This window comes from Aegilops tauschii, chromosome 3 (assembly GCF_002575655.3).
Source record: "Aegilops tauschii subsp. strangulata cultivar AL8/78 chromosome 3, Aet v6.0, whole genome shotgun sequence".
NCBI lineage: Eukaryota > Viridiplantae > Streptophyta > Magnoliopsida > Poales > Poaceae > Aegilops > Aegilops tauschii.
Window position 1 is genome coordinate 427,227,396 of NC_053037.3, and position 15,745 is coordinate 427,243,140.

Here is a 15,745-nt window from a genome sequence, read left to right on the forward strand (position 1 = left end):
CCAACCTTCTAGCCATCAAGTATAATACTCCCTCCGTCTAGGTGTCATCTTACGAAAACCAAATAATCCCAAAATACTTAGGCGCGGTGCATTAACTTCTACCTCGTTTCTTGTTTCTTGACATATCAACCAAAGAGATGTGGGTGTGCATGCTTTTAATGACTTGAGACTAGCAAACACGACATGCAGTGGTTAGTTCATTGCATGCAATGCTATTAATTAGCAAATAAACATTAAGTTCTCTCTTCTCTTCCGAAAGTTGAACAATGATGATGGTACTACAGTCGATAGTGTACTACTAGTAAGCAAAGCTTCTCCTCGTTTGCGAGTAGATCGGACACATCAAAAGTAGTGCATTGTCTCCAAAAAGGGTTGACCATGTCCATGGCTACCATCCCGTGCTCCGTCATTCAGTGTGTGCTTCTCGTCGTTCTGTGAGTTGACGGGACACACCAAATTTAATACGTATTCAGTACTCTCTCCAAAAAGGGCCGACCATGTCCATCAATCCATGGCTACCATCTCGTGCTCCGTCATTGAGTATGTGCAGTATTCATGTGCCATCGAGGAGGAAAAATATTACTACGTAGTACTAGGTGCCATCGTAGTGCACGACTCACTTACGCACTGCTTATCTCCATTTTCTTGCATGACACATGCACCTTGATGCTAGATGTCCCGCGTGTTGGCAAAAGAATGAACAAAGCTCATGTCAAAAAAAGAGTGGAAGAACATAGATTCCCGATGACCGAGAAGGAGCAAGGAACCTCGTGGTGGAGCGTCTGCACTCATAGTATTTTATATTATTTAGCGATATAAAATCAACCAATCATGTCCACAGTAGACCGGAAGAGTACGAAACACGGTAGCCCAGTGTAGTTACATCATACTGTACGTGGCCAACCCATGCTATCACCATATTTATTGGCCGTCGTGCGACACCTAGCTCTAGTAATCCACCAGCCCGTATCGCTTCTCGCTCCTCGTCTCTCTCAAAGTGCAGCGGTATGGCATTTTTTCCGTCTATTGAGGTCGGTTAACTCATCACATGTTAGCGACATGCCAAGAGCATTCTAAAAAAATTACTGTACTCTATTGTTATGCCAAGAAGAGGAAGCGCTTTGACCGACGGACCAAACGAGAGAGGCCTGTCGTGCCGTGAGTGGGTCCAGTTTCTCGTTTTGAACTTGTTTGGTGTAGTAGTAACACTTGGTTTTGACTATTGGTAAGATTTTATATACTCCCTCCGTCTAGTGAATAAGTCATCTTAGATTGTGCACCGTGACCAAGGAAGAGGGGAAAACAAGAGAAATTAATATTTATTTGCTAATTAATAGCATTGCATGCAATGATCTAACCATTGCATGTCGTGTTTGGTAGTCTAAGTCATTGAAAACATGCACGCCCCACATCTCTTATTGGTGGATATGTCAAGAAACAAGAAACGTGGTGGGAGTTAATGCACCGTGCCTAAGTATTTTGGGATTATTTGGTTTTTGTAAGGTGACTTATACACCTAGACGGAGGGAGTAGGGCCTAATGTATTCTTTGAGGATGCCTTTGACAATTGATAAGATTTTATATAATTTGAAAATTATATCATTCGAAGATCCTTTCACGTTCCGTTTTCAAAAAGAAAAAAGATCCTTTCATGTACGAATTTGACTGTATGCTTTGAGCAACTTGCATGTCCTATACTGCTCCCGTTTGGATACTCTAACTTAGCTAGAGGTTAGACTAACTCATGACTAACCCTGAACTAACTATAGCCAAAAAGGTGTTTCAGTGACAGGGTTAGATTGACAATAAGTGCACTTGATGGAGAGAGAAAAGTGATTTTTTAGTGGGCCCAAGGAGGTACTTACTGTGGGAAAGGTGAAGTGATGGTTGCTTTGCCCGAGCAACTTATTACTCTGGGAATATGGGAGTACCAGCGGATTCAAGGAATAGAGAAATGATGGTTGCTTCGTCCGAGCAACTTACTGTCGCGAAGGTGGGGCTTTGTGATTTGACTGCTCACTAGTCATTACTAATGCGGCGCAACGACCAGGGTGAATCTTTCCCTGCAGTTGTTCACTCAATATTGCTGCACGGCAGGTGGAGCTGGATGAAGGATGTCCCACATGTCGGCAAAACGAAGTTGAATTGTTTCTGGCATTGCTATCAATCCTTCAGAATTTGTTTATATGTACGGATAATTTTAATGAAATTGTACTGTGATGATATGAAGGTTTCAAATTTGGTTCCCGCAGGAAAAAAAAGGTTTCAACTTAGGATTCATGTGTCCTCTTGCCTCAAGATTATCTCGTTACTACATTCCATCAAATACAAATGAAACTACTACCATGGTTGCTAATGCATCTCAATGGTTCGCAGATCAGCGCCAATATTCACATCACAACTGAAGACAAAGTTGTGAGAAGGTGTACAAATAAAGAAAAATATATAATTGATCGATGTTGTTCGTAGGCATGGGTCCATTTCCTAGGCACAGTGTTCATTGCTTGGCAGCTAGTTTCACCCAGCGCTGTAGCCAAAAAGGGGGTGTACGGAGGACACCACAATCTGATCATTTTTTGCAGCTCCACTAAAATCGAGCTGACCATCCCTGTTTGCAAAGATATCCAGTCAGTTTGATTACAATAATACTGGAACTAGATGATGAAACATAACACACACAAATAGAAGCCGATCACCTCTGCGATCTCTCTTTAGGACTAACTACTTGTTGGAGAAGATTAGGCAGGAGTTGGATGAGGAGGATAGAAAAACCAATCTCCCTTTCTGCAGTCCCACAGAAATGTAAAAACGTTGCCCGTGTGACATTTTGGCAGAACTGCACAAAACACTCTTAAGAAAAAAAGTGATTTGTGCAGTTCACCAAAAGGTCGCAATAGCAACAAGGTGAAATGGCTAGCCCTGTTTGCAAAAAAGAGGTAGAAAGGAAACAATTACTCACGAATAACACAAGTTGAAGACACATACGCTGGCAAAAAAGAAGCGTATTCCATGTAATAAGGGAAAGATAGCAGCATGGTGGTTTATCAAAAATGGTTTGAGGACGAGATTGCAAGATGGAAAGTACGCCGGCCGAGATACGTTTTAAGCAAACAACTAAAGAAGATCCACATGCAGCAACGTGGGAAGATGGGCAGTGGAGCAAGGCCAGAGGAAGTTGTACCTGAGGGTCGTCGAGATGTTACTAGGGGGGCGCCGGCGGCTGGGATCTGCCCATACTGCGATAGCGAGCAAGTGGCGAAGGCCCTACCGCGCCGGAGCTTGGTCAGAGAGAACGGCGGGTACCGCAGATCGGGACGTGCTGCCTCAACGTCGTCAAACGGAGAAACGATGCACATCCTCCCTTTCCGTTGGCGGACGGGATGCGGCCGGATCACTGACCAACGGTGAGAGAGAGAGGCCACCGCCGCCTTGTGTGAGATGGTGTGACGAGAGATAAACCCCGGCAGGCAGGCTCCGTTGTATATAGTGGAGCGGATTTTTCCATTTTTCCCACGGCAATCGTTTAATATTTTGTACTACACGCCATTGAGGAGGAATATATAACTTTATTTAATACAAACGCGTCAAGTCGAACTTTGTTCCGTCTAGGCGTGGTACCCGCTACACGCGTCAAATTATCACGTGGGCTGCCTTTTCATACAGAAACGAACTCCATCGTGTACCCGCGCGGGTGTGGCCGGGAACGAGACGTGAGTACGTGCGTCCTGCTTGCACCTCTTCTTTAGGTGCAGGTACGTACGTGGGTGGGTGTGAGAGAGATGGTTTGTGCGAAACCGAGGCAATGTGTCGATGATATCTCAAACAAAAAAAGTAACATATGCAATGTGTGTGAAACAGAGTCATGGATATATCATATATAGAGGGAGCGATCCACGAGAAGAGAGTGGAGGGATCATCGGCGTGAGATAACGATATAATCAAAAACAGGGATGAAGTGTGTGGCTGCGCGGTCGATAAAGAGTGCCATCGAATTTGTGTTTGCCCACGTCAAAGATACAGGGCGGCTGGCCTACTGGAATTTGAGAGGGAAGAGGTGCAGTTTTTCTCTGTGGCATGGATACCTACATAGAACATTCGACTATCGGTGGGGGGGGAGGGGGCAGAGACCTAACTATAGAGAGGTAGATCGACTAGTATATGTGTGGAGAAGGAGAGAGACCTAGCTATGTATAGAGGGAGATCGATCGGCATCCATGGATATGTGTAGCAGAGGAATAAGGTTGGGAGGAAGACAAAGGTAGAGTGTCGGAGGGTTGGTGGTGGAGTGGCATCTCACAAATGGTGGGAGAGGCCTGCTAGACAAACAGAGGGTACGAGTGCAATATCAATAAGAGAGGGCGGGGATGTCTGTCTGTCTATGCACTTGCGTGTGAGAGACGGGTCGGGAGGTATGCAAGGATTATGAGGGGAGACGATATGGTTGTGGTAAGCATACGTGACTACATAGGAAGATCAACTATCGTGCGTGAGAGAAAGGGAGAGACATAACTAGTGAGGTAAGTCTATCTGTGCGTGGGGAAAAGAATTATAGTCGACCTAGCTATATGTAGGGAGATCAGTACGTACATGCATGCATGTGTTAGAAGCAAATAAGGTCCGGAGAGATAGACATGGGGAAAGGGGTGCGGCTGGGAGGTGGTGCGAGAGGCCTACTATGTCGAGGGGGGAGGAGTGTGCGACTATGAGATTGATGAAAAGAGGGGCGGGAGTGTGCACCTGCGTGGAACCATATTGGACATAGGGGGCATGGATGGTGAGAAGAGAAGAGGGGAACAATGTGTTTGTGGTAGGCACACTTGGACAGAGAGGTATATCAACCGGTGTGTGCCAGAAAGAAGGAGTCGGGGGGCCTACACACACCGCGGGTGAACGACCTAAAGAGAAATAACGAACGTGCGCGATGGAGGGGACGCTGAGGGAGGGTGAGAGGGGAGCGGGCGTGTGCACGCACGATAGAAAATTAGCGCTAGCTAGCTACAAAGAGAAGAGGATCGTGAAGGTGTTAAAGATGAACATAGATCATAATTCATTATAAAAAAGTGGATACGGATACTTGAAGAAGATATCATAATGTAGAACATTGATTATAATTTGGGCTAATGTCTGGCTTTTGCAGCTCAGGGCTAAATACTTGTCATAATGTAGCGGGCGGGGCACTATACTTTGTGTGATAAACACGGTGTACGTATGGAACATGGTTTAGATTATGAATATATAGTTAGTACATCAAATGTACTATTATTTGGAATCAACATCAAGTGTATTCAAAAAATTGAATTCGAGTTCCTATAGTACACATACTTCATATCTATCTCTATAGTAATCATGTAGTGTGTTGTTAAGGTAATACACGAATGATGGTTAAAGTTGGCAACAATCATGATTGTATATTCTTATTGAAATAGAGAAACAAATTCAAATTCAGTTCGAATTGCAGCGGTAGTATAGACATTTGGAATGCGCTAAAATGTTGGCATGAGTAGGTTACATGCATTATACAGCCAGCGGAAAAATTTAATTGGACATAACATGGATCCATACTCCCTCCTTCCATCTATACAGGGCCTAATGCATTTTTTAAGACTGCTTTTGACTATTAACAAGATTAATAGTACATGACATGCACAATGTGAAAATTATATCATTGAAAGCTCCTTTCACACACGAATTTAACGGTGTGCTTTGTGTAAGTTGCATGTCATATATTATTGCTCTAATATTTGGTTGGTCAAATTTAGGCTCAAAATACGCATTGGGCCCTATATAGATGGAAGGAGGGAGTAGCTTTAAATAGCATTTGTATAGTAAAACGGGACAAGACTCTCTCTTTGTGTGGTGTGAATAGTTTTTATTTTTTCGTTTTTTTCGTTGAGGGAAGTGCGAATTGATTTGGTACATACAAGTACAATATTACACGTTAGGCTTGTCCCTAAAATTCGACCCGCGCCTTGTTATATCCTGAAAATTCAGATACCGTGCTCCCAAAACTCGCGCCTTCACAACCCGCGCCTTGCTATCCTGAAATTACAATGCGCGCGAAAACTCCCTCCGGCTGCCAAATCCCAACACGCGAAATCCCCCTTCTAACCCTGAGCCGAAAGGGCCGCTAGTTCAAATCGGTGGGGGTACTTTTGTAACACACCCTTCATTTTGGACAAGCGCGTCCCTAAGTCATGATTCCCCCCTCCCATCACCTCCTTTTCGCCATACGAAATCTGGCCGCCATAACCTCTCCGCTCCAACCGCGAAACCCCACCCTCCTCCGTCCGCCACCTCACCGTTGCCCAGCCGGAGCCTCTTCCCCGACGATGTCGTCCACCGCAACAGCTCGACGTCCCTCATCCGCCTCCCCGGATGAGGATCTGTCGTCCATCCCGTCGTCCCGCCGGTTCAGCCTCCCCGTCCTCCACCTCCAAGGAGCTGCTCCGACGTTCGCCTCGTCTATCGCGGCTGCTCCATCCCCACAGCGCTGCCTTAACCTGCTCCACCGGAACCGCAGTATCCTCACTGACTCCTCGGACGACGCCGAGGCCTACTCGGCGCCACCAAAGAGGTTGTACACTCATCGCATCGCACCTTCTCCTTAACTCGACCTCCCGGCACCGACAGTGCTCCATCCCGCACCCCCATGGAGCGGCTACCTCGAAGCCGGCACCGCGAGAGACATCTCCACGGCGGCTCTCCCCAGTGCGAGGCCCCTTCGGCGGCGGCGTCCATACCAGCCGGATCTGCTGCTGCTGCTCCGGCTGTCACTCGCGCTGCTGCTGCTGCCCGGGCTCTCGCTCGCGCTGCTGCTCTCCCCCTCGCTCGTGCTGTTGCTCTGCTCCGATTTAGCTACACTTCAGTCGACTGAATCGACTTTTGGGTCAGTCGATTTTCAGGGGGTGGTGGGTCTCACCGGAGTTAAGGAAGAACCACCCGCAGCGGGGAGGGGGGCTCGCCGGAGAGGTACCCGACTATCTATCTTAGGGTTCTAGGAGGGGTGCTGCTCGCCGGCGGTGGGGGCGCGGTGGTGGGGTGGTGGCGTGGGGATCGCAGGAGAATAAGCTTGGTGTGCGGGGGGGCTAAAGGGTTGGCCGGGGCGGTGGCGGACCAATGGTGGGTAGTGGTTTCGAGGCGGCGGCGGACCAATGGTGGGGAGTTGTTTCGGGGTGGCGAGGCGGCGGCGGTAGTTGTTTCGGGGCGGCAAGGTGGCGCGGGGTTCGGCCGGTGGTGGCTGGCGGCTCAGGGGGGTGCTGGTTGAAGATGAACTGCAGGCCCTCCCTAAACTATCCCATGTGAAGTGCCTCTCTGCTACCATTGCATTCAGTTTCGACAGTAACATTCAGATTCCACATTAAATTTCAGTTTCGACAGTTAAGTTCAGAGTCAACAGTTTTTACCTCATCTATTGTAGTCAGGTGGTTTTTGGTGATGTAAATTTTACATCTATCACTTTTTGGTAATGCATTTTACATCATCTATTGGAGATGCTATTAGAATCCCACTTGAGATTAACGATGTCTGTCTTGTGCTGCTTCAGCCTTGACCTCTTACGGCTCACCGGAGCGTCTCCAAGGACGGAATGATCCATCACAATAGAACAGTGCCCTGGACGCCGTCTATAGATTCCACAGATCTTCCTCCACACCTCCGACAGCCACCTCTGCCTCAACTTCTTCAGCGACCAACCCAATGATGCTGAGGTCGACACGGCTACGGCAAAGAGGTTGTACACTTGTCACATCACTTATTACTCTACATTCATGTCGATCCATTAGGGCTATCGTGGTTCAACGGAAAAACATAGCAATAGGAAATTTTCCTATGGCACTCTACTATTCAATTATTCATGCATTTTGTTGAAAGGAATGGAGCAAAACATCCACCTGGACCTTCTTTTCAAAATCCTATGCAGGAAAACAAGACCAAGTGCATTAGTGGCAGAATAACATTCTAACTGTACACGCTTTCATATGGTTTCACTTTATTTTGGCCATGTTTCTTTGCATTCCTCTGCTCCTTCTTTTCCTGTGAACCAAACATCCAAGTTGACAGAAATCCTGTGTTCACAAATGCTCTGTTTCCCATGTGCATTCCTATCCTATTCCGGTGTTTTTCCTCCTATCCCTGCATTTTTAGAATCATGCAAGCCAAATGAGCCCTTACAGAATTATTTCAGTTACAGGTAGGTGTCAAAGAAAACTTTGTGTGGTTTGTCCTGCTCCTGCCGCGACGTCGTCCACCTCACCTGAGCTGCTCCATCGACAGAAGCATCCACCAAACCAGACATCACGACTCCTGACCGTCTTTCGCCGCCTCAGATCTCCTTCCCTGCCGCCGGCACCCACCGCAATGGCATCACCATCATCGACTCAGCAGATGAACCTGAGGAGTACACGGGTCCACAAGAGAGGTCACACTCTTTTCTTTCTGCTTATGTTACGCATTGCTTAATATTACCTGCTACTTTATTGTCCTGTTCACCTCTTAGACTCCAAGTCAGGTCCAAATTGATGTTCAAACTTGAGTTCTAAATTAGTTGTGGGGCACATATCGAGGCAGCAATGAATAGTATCTCTGTCTAATATCTGGTTCACCTAGGGTATGCCTATGTTGTTCATCTTGGGTGGGAAACAAATAGTAAAGCAATCATCATCTGTTTTTTATTAAATTAAAGCAATCATCAGCCTGCTATCATTATTTTTGGATCCATCCATTGGTTGTTACCTTTACTCTAGATTTCTGCATGCTCTCCTTACATAATATCACTATATTTTTTTGTATGCATGTCAGATATTGTACACAGTCATGCTGAACATGTAGAGAAAAAGAGAAGAGTTTTGCGCGGCAATACAATGTCATGCAGACATCGCTCCATGGTGGGTTCAATGGCAAACCCTCCCCCCTCTCCAGATTGTAATCCAGAGGAAGATATCTGTTCTGAGGCGGATTCAGACGCAACTGACCACTCCTATTTACCCCCAAGGTGTTTGCTCTAACTTGGCATGATGATGTTAGTCATATCATGCATATGTTGCCTTGCAGTGCCTACTTTCGACATCATATATGTCATCTGCTTAGTTTAGACATGTTCTGTAATGCCACCTGTTTAGTTTCAATATCATATATGGGAATTATGCAGTCTCATGTCTTTTAGCCAGCCATAATATATGTGAAATGTGCAATGCCATCCTGTTGTGACACCAAAAAATTTTGACCTTGTCTTATTTATTAAAATGTTGCCAGGAAATAAAACTTCTCCATTTGTCAAAATTTACCCTTTTTGTTTTTGTGGATTTTTACTTCAAGTGGAAAACTTCCAAAAGGTATTGTTGGACTTGAATACCCTCTATGATAAAACAATTCTTTATCAGTGGATTTAATTGTTGCAAGATTTGTTTTCTCAGAGCCTTATTCTTTTAAAAATGATTTCTATTGAATTTGGAGCCTGTTTTGCACTACAACCATTTGACAAATCCATTTAAATTTTTCACCAAAATTTGGGGATGTCATGTGATGCTTTCACATCACTTTTATGCAAAAATACCTTTTTGGCCAATGGAGATTTTGAGCTCTACACCAACTTTTCCAATCTGGTCCAGTAGGCACTTTTGCACTACAACCCATTAAAATATTTCTTTAAAAATTCTTCCAAGTGTTTGGAGATGTCAGTGGATGCATACAATTCAACTCTATGCAAAAACCCAGTGATGTTCTTTGAAAAATTTGAGTAAAACAACCTCTTTTTCATTCTGGTCCAGTTTGGTGATTTGAACTGCAACCCCATTTTATTTTGCTCTGGTGCCCATGAACCTTTTTCCTACTTGTAGCCCTCCCTTCAAAACCCTTAAGTCCAGAAGAGTGGACTCATTGGAAGTTTTGAAGTGCAGGCAATAAACCCTTTTTCTTTCTGTCCAAAACTGGAATTTTGCAAAACTTGCACTAACAAGTTTCTGGTTTTGCCCAAATGATCTTACCATCATCTTCTGCATCTAAAGAGACCTTGATCTGGAGATTTTGGCCACTCCAAGAGTTGCCTAAGTGCACTTGGCATTCTGTCGAGCACTTGGTGTGCACAGTCAGTTTTGGGCATGTTTCCTAGTTTGCACTGTGAACTTGCTCCAATGACCCAGCAACCTTGTCCACTGAACTCCTAGTTGCCCCTACCCTAGTCCTGTTCATTGCCAGCCCCACCCTCGCACTCTAGACCGCCCTGGCATTTCGTCAAGCAGGTGCCGTGCGTGCTCTGGGCGCGCCCAGAGCGCATGTTTTGCACGCGCGCGCACTGAGCCGCCGCGCCGCACTGCCGCACTCGACGCGACCCGACCCTGGCCCCTGCTCCACCGCTGAACCGCGCACTAGCTCGCTCTCTCTTCACGCCCCCTCTGGCGCCCTGCAGCGCCGCTGGCAGCGCCCTTGGTGGCACGCCGGCGTCGACAGCGGCCTCTGCCATGTTCGGCACCGCCCAAACCACACCAGCGCGCCAGCTGCCCCTGTGAATAGCTTGATCTTATCCTGAAGCTCGTCGGCACGCGCTCGTCGCCGCCACGTCGCCCTGCGGCTACAGCACGGCTGTCGCCGGCGATCTTATCTTCAGCCGCCGCGGCCCAGCCCCGAGCGCCTATTTAAAGGGTCCCCGAGCTCGTGCAAGGCCTCAGGCAACCTCAGACTTCCCTCCTAGCACTCCCCAAGCAGTGGATCGACCCGTAGTGACCATCTTCCCCAACTCCGGCCAGTTCGACCGCCGCCAAGTTCCGGTGCGATACGTCGCAGCCAGCCACCCTTTCACCCAACCAATGCCACCAGTAGTTTCCCCTGGTCCTTGCGGAGCTACCCAGCATCTCAGCTTCGATCGGAGATCACCGGACCCCAAAACTCACTTTGTTCCCGAACCTCCGTCCGCCGCGAAGCTCGCCGCCGGTGACTTCCTCCGTCCCCACCTGCCTAGCGCCCACCAAGAGGACCGCCTCGGTCTGGCCCATCCCTACCCTCAGATGCCCTCGAGGAGCCGCCGTTCGTGGCCGGCGATCGCCGGAGTTCCGCTCCCGTCGGGCAGAGAAGAGGAGGGAGGGGGAAGAACGGTCAAACCTGACCAGTGGGCCCTCTGGACCCACTGTCAGTGACCCGCGTGGCCGTTCTCTCTGTTTAAGTGAAAGCGCAGACTCCCGAGTACGTCTTCTCTACTTCGAAAGCGTATTCTCCACCGAAACGTTTTCCTTTTTCTGATTTTATAAAAACAGAGTTTTGACCAGACTTTGACCAGCTATAACTTTTAAAATAAAACTCCAAATGAGTTGATTCTTTTTCCTACCTCTCTCAAATTCCATCTAGTTTATTTTAAGATTTATTTCAAAAATATTTGAGACCACTTTTTGTATTGTGTTTGAAATATTTGTTATTTGGATATTTCTCAAAATAGGATTTTGGAGAGAAGGGAAAGCTTTCAAAAAGTGCATCCTTTGCATACTCTTGAAGGCAAGCATTTCTGAACTCTGGCATAATATTTTGTTGTGGTGTTTTGATTCGATTACAACACCATTTAACTTGGAGTATGCGTTATCTTTATGTAACGATAAAGTCTCGTGCATGAGTGCACTTTGGAGATGTTTTGTGGTCAGCAATGGATTCGCTAGCGATTTGGATCATCCTCGTGAGCTCCTCATGCATACCGGAAGGAAACCGGGAAAGTCGTGGTCTTGGGTAGACACGAGCTTGTCCCTAGTCCCTCGTCGAGACGAGTATGTCCGGTATGGCATGGTGAGGCTTGATGAGTGGTGATTTATTCCTCTAAAGGTAATAATTGTTGGAGGATACATTGGACCACCTGAGTCGGTCGTAGGTCGAGTCTTGATCAATAGCTTCCCCATTTGTTGGTACCACCACTTGTCCCTGTCGCAGACGGGGTATGGTTCAGTAAGTTGTCAACCCCTTACCAAAGCACACACCGTACAGAGAGGCCATAGTGGAAGATACCGGAGGCCTCCGGTAGGCATGCCACTTGGTCCGGGGGCATGGGTGTTTCCGGTTGGGACCGAGAGGGGGGGCACCCCTTTAGAGCGCGCGTATAGAAATTATGATCCCATGCTACGTCGAGGTTGTAGCCTCCCCACTTAGAGTTTTGCTTGGCAGGTGTTGTGGGTGATTCCAGACATCGGTGAGTTAAGCTGGTGTGTGCAGGTCAGGCGTGTTTTCAATTAAAAGGCCGTAGGCGGAATTAGTCCCGATGGACTAAGTAAATCCGTTACTCGTGGGAAAATAGTACTCCCTCTGCAGAGGATATATCCTGTTGGATAGCCATGTTTTTGAGTAAGGACCACAGTCTGAGTTGAGTCTAGTACGGTATTCGGATGGAGAACGATTTAACTAGAACTCAGTAACGGTTTTCGGATGGAGAGACGGCTAACTGGATCATAGTGACGGTCTTCGGATGGAGAAACGGCTAGACTAGATTTATGTTTATGGCCTGTGATATCTGAGGATCGTGTTTTAATGTTGTTATTATTTTGGACCAACCCTGTGGTTTACCTCATACCTGATTATTCTCTGGTCATGATTTAAATTCTTGAGCTAGTAAGATGTTAAGTTATGAAGCCCTTTATGTGATGTCGCTCAGACGTCCGACTGTGGCATGTTGATTATTTACTTTTGATATAAGCCCTTTATGTGATGTCGCTCAGATGTCCGACTGTGGCATGTTGATTATTTACTTTTGATATAAGCCCTTTATGTGGTGTCGCCCTGACGCCCGACTGCGGCATTATCATTCTTGCAGTTTCCTCTTGAGGAGTCATTCAGACCCTCGTTTGGCACCCAGTATTTTTATTTTGGATTATTTTTAACCACATGTGTGTATCATGGTTTTTCGTATATTTTCGTGGCAGACGTTGTGATCAAAAATTATTTCGGGCATGATTGTCCCTTATTATATTATCCCCGTGTTCTTAATGTTTGCGAGTACATTCAAACGTACTCACTGGCTTGTCCCTGGCTATTGTCTTGGACAGATTCTTTGCTTGGAGGTAAGCATCGCGGTGACAACCTCGGAGCCTACGTGTTGACGATAGCAGCCTCGCGAAGATAGGAGTTATCCTGGTCAGCTGTTCTTGTGGGAAATGGAGTCCCATAGACGCAGATGTTTCCAACCGCTTCCGCCCTCAACCATTAGAAACCAAATGTTGTACTCCTAGGCCACAATGGTCTTGTACTACATATTTTTGTACCGTGCTTGGAATTCTTGTATCAAGTTGGTGTCTCGTCAGCTAACAGTAATCCTGGGGCTGGTGAGCACAAAGGCCGTTTTTCTGGGAAATTATATCCTGAAAATCCGGTCGTGACAGACTTGGTATCAGAGCCAGGCTGACCATTGGCTAATCCTATCTTAGCCAGGTCAATAAACTTAGGTTAACCAGACCACCAGACCTTAACCTAACCCCAGTCAAGCTTCCCGCGTAAGATAGCTCCACAGTGACCCGACGCCTTTCGGCGGACGGTGCCCAACCTATCAGCCTAGCCCGTCGATCACGCGCCAGTGACCGACACCCAACCCGTCTCTATCGCAAGCGTGCGGAGGAAGACTCCGTCCCCTTTCCCTATAAAAAGGGCACGCTAGCCACAGCACATCACAACCTCTTTCCCCAAACCAAGCCACGATGCCTGGTCCCATTATTCACAATGAGACCACCGCAACCAACCTGGGAGGTTTTGTGACCGTGCTCGCAAACCTCACCCGCCGTGCCTATGTGTTAGAAGAGCCTCCTGAGTATGTTGTGTACCAGGGACCCATGTACGGTGAGAGCCGTCAGTACTGGTCCACTGTGCACATCTACGGTAGGGGTCTGTCGCCAGAACGCCCCTACAGGTTCACTGGAAGGACAACTTCCTTTGAGCCACAAGCCATCCAACTGGCAGCCCGAGAAGCTATAGTTCAACTCCGGCACTTGTCGCCCAGAGTCAACTGTCGCTCGTTCTACTACTACCCCAGCCGTGACGGGTATGGTAGGCCGCCCCAAGTTGCCAACGGAGACCACGAGACAGATCCTGCACCCTTGCATCTAGTGCGCTATGTAAGCGCACTAGAGCAACTGTTCGATCAAGTCACCCTTGATCTGATCGCGGCTCGTGGAGAACTGGTTCGCCGAGTCCCGGCGAGAAGGGAAGTGGAGCCCGACACCGACAACCCAGTCGTGCTGTTCGGACACCCGATCGATCCCTTGAGGTCTGCGCCAGCCATCAACCAGAGTACTTTGGTGACCCCAGAAGCGCTTCGGCGCCTTTTGGGAACCCATTCCAACGGGATTGTGGCCAACAACCCCCGCGATGGTCATCACCACTACCCCGACCCTGCAGCCCCTCAACCTCAACCAGCAAATCCCGACGGTGAGAACCGTGGAGAAGCATCGGCGCCCGCCAGGCCAGCCCACTTAGACATTAACGAAGTGGACTAAGTCGCTCGAGTTGTATCGAGCCTTAGTTTTCCCACGCTTTGTACCGGTGTGGTCTTGTATCGCTTTTATTGCATACTGTCTGCTTGAACACTCCTATTTTTGGAGTAGTAACTATTCATGTGTACGTTAGCGTACAGTTGCATTTTTAATTTTCGGGCGCAGCTACCAAGACCAACCCCGAAGGCACCCACAGTAATGCGTCACATTTATGTGATATGTATACCTGTGGCTTTGACCCAAGTACAGGATCGGCAACCAGTCACCTTTTTCCCCAGTGATTAATCCCAGCCCCGATGCTATATAAAGGCCACTTCGTGACCTTGCGAAGCACTTCTCACCCTGTGCACTACTCTCACAGCCATTCCTTTGCCATGCCCACCCCCAGTATCTATCTGAGGACCCCGGACGCAACCCCGGGCAGTTTTGTTAAATTATTGTGGGACTTTACCTGCAGTACTATGAGTGCCACCCGTCCACCCCAGTACGAGTTGCTCAAATCGAGGAGCACCCCATCCACCTCGAAATATTGGGCAGTGGTGCACATCCCTCCCGCATACCCAAACCAAGACCCAACGGAAGTCTCCTTCGTGGGGAAATCCATGCCGACTCCGCATATGGCCATAGAAGCTGCTGCGTACGAGGCGCTCACTCGTCTTCGATTCGCGGTACCCTATGCCAGCGAGCGAGGATACTATTATTTTCCGAGTCGTGCAGCCCCCGGAGAAGTTGCATCTTTTCCCGGTGGACGTATTGAGAGAGATCCAGTACTGGCCAACCTTGCCCAGTACGTTATTGCCCAGGAGCGTTTAACTCAGCGGGTAATGGGCTATCTCCAGAGCCTCGCTGATTTAAATCCTCGGATCGCTATTGGCAGACCACTGAGGCCTGACCAAGAAGGGCGCATTCATCGACTGGTCAACCCGCTTCCCCCGATAGAAGAAGAGTGTGCCCCAGTGCCAGAGGCGTTTTCTCAGGACCATGTCTTTTTGCCTTTTTCCTTGTAAACGTATCTGCTGTATTTATTATCCCAATACTTGTATTTATGTGTTGCAGCATGTTCGTAAATTTTGTGCGACGGATCCGATTTTCTTTAGTTCCTGTCATGTGAGCAGTTTTACTACTGTTAGTTTTGTTGTAATTGTCTTTTCTCTCGCAGCATGTTTTTGAGGGGATTTCTTTCCCCGAGTCGCTCCTACATATATATTTTCGCGACATAGATTTTTATTCGCACAGCATCGTAACAGCAGGCCCACAGCTACAACCACTCGACCTTGAGCACTATTACAAACTCTTGAGCA